Genomic DNA, 1,579 nt, shown 5'->3' with positions numbered 1-1,579 from the left:
CGACCACACGGGTTTTCGTCATTTGACAGACGACCGCGATCTTCGGGGATTTTCCAAGCAGGACGCGGGCACCGAAGAGGAGGGAAAGTGCGTCCTGCCCACGTGACGCACCTTCGTCGCCTTCAGGTTCTGGAAGAGCAGCGCCGCGGCAACCAATCCCGATCGTCCACCACCAGATAGTTTCCTCCCAAGGACCTGATGAAAACCCCAAAGTGCTGAGAGGCACACTTCGAAAATTCTTAGGTAAAAAAAAAACAGACTTTTACCATAAGTGTGCTGACAACCTTTTCGGAATCACCACTACTTACGGCGCACCCATTTGTCGAGCCTCCTCCTACAGTTCATTCCCGTGTTTTCCAACCCTCCCAGTTTCGGTTCCAATGGAAGGAGAAAAGCAACAGTTTGCCTGCCCATCAGCCCGCCTCTCAGACACTAACAGCCCAGGGCTTCGGCTCTCCGTCCGCCCGCGAGACGACGCGCGGACGAGTAGCCGGCCCGAGAACCCCGGGCGCGGACCCAGCGCCACCGGCCCAGGTTCCCTCCCTTTGCCCGGCCGCAGCGCGTCGCCTCGCCACAGGCCCGGGCGCCCGGCCGGGCGCATGCGCGCGGCGCTCCCGGGCGTGCCGGCCACACTCCCCCCACCCACTCCGAGAGCTTGTCACTTCCTGCCCTCGCCCCATCTCCGTCCGGGGTCAGTCAGTCGCTCCCTGTCGCTGCGGGAGAGTCTCTGCTTCCCCCTTCCTACCCGCTCCGCGGCGGTAGCTCAGGCTCTTCGGGGAGGGGGAGACAGAGAAAGAGAGAGACTGACTTAATAAAGTTTCCTGAAACAACTACTACCAAAAAAGGCCCAAGGTGGGGGGGAACCCCCATTCTTCCCCGCCCCTCTCCAAAAGCCTGAGGGACCGTTGCAGGTGGAGCGGCGCTTGGGGGGGAGCCGGGCTCCGGCGGCAGCCGTTGCCCCGGCGAGGGGCGCCCAGGTCCTGCCCGCTCCGGTTTCGGCTCCTTCGGTGGCGGCGGCGGCTTCTGCGGGGCGGTTCCTCCTGTCAACTGCCTGCGCCCGCGAGCCGCCCGCCCGCCCAGCTCCACAGCGCGGAAGGACGCCGTGAGCCGCCGCCGCCGTCGCCTCGGGCCGCGGAGGGACGTGGTGAGCTGTGGCGCTTCCGCGTCAGCGGCGGCGGGGACTCTTTGGGAGCGCGTCGGGCCCGAACCCCGGTCCCTTCGCGTGGTCTGCCGAGGCTGCGCCAGGTGGGGCCCGAAGCCGCCTCCCACGCCAGGCTGTCTCCGCGGCTGCCCGGCCTGCCTGCCTTCCTTCCGCCTGCCCGCCCTAGGAGTTAAGTAAGTTGGGCGCACTTGGTTATGGGGACTGGGGCTCCGCCGCGGAGACCCCAACGCACGTGCGTAGCGGGAAGGCGCGGCGTGGGCCGGCCGCCGGCGGGAGCCGCACCTCGACCGCCCCCGTTGCCGCGCCCGCCGCCCCGCGGGCCCCGGCGCCAGCCGTGCCCGACGCGCTCCGCGCCTCCGTCTCCGCGCGCGCCCGCCCGGGCCGGCGAGGCCGCTGCCGCCCGCGCAGCCGGCCAGG

At 68.7% G+C, this 1,579-nt stretch overlaps 1 protein-coding gene across 4 annotated transcripts in view; it reads left to right on the top strand.

The window, feature by feature from the left end:
• The first annotated feature begins 224 nt into the window (after nucleotides 1-224).
• ZNF800 (zinc finger protein 800) overlaps nucleotides 225-1,579 on the top strand; it is a 46,630-nt gene continuing 45,275 nt past the window's right edge. For 3 of the 4 annotated variants that reach the window (XM_073899157.1, XM_073899155.1, XM_025865635.2), the window contains exon 1: nucleotides 697-1,335. The gene's annotated coding sequence lies outside the window, so the exon portion shown is untranslated. Of the gene's footprint in view, nucleotides 244-696; nucleotides 1,336-1,579 lie in introns of those variants that run through there. The other variant, XM_073899156.1, reaches the window with a different exon arrangement.

The sequence above is a fragment of the Callorhinus ursinus genome, unplaced genomic scaffold, assembly GCF_003265705.2.
Source record: "Callorhinus ursinus isolate GAN/ISIS: 27379988/994484 unplaced genomic scaffold, GSC_fseal_2.0 scaffold12, whole genome shotgun sequence".
Classification (NCBI taxonomy): Eukaryota; Metazoa; Chordata; class Mammalia; order Carnivora; family Otariidae; genus Callorhinus; species Callorhinus ursinus.
Note: the sequence above shows the minus strand (reverse complement) of the source record. Positions and strands in the feature narration are given on the sequence as shown.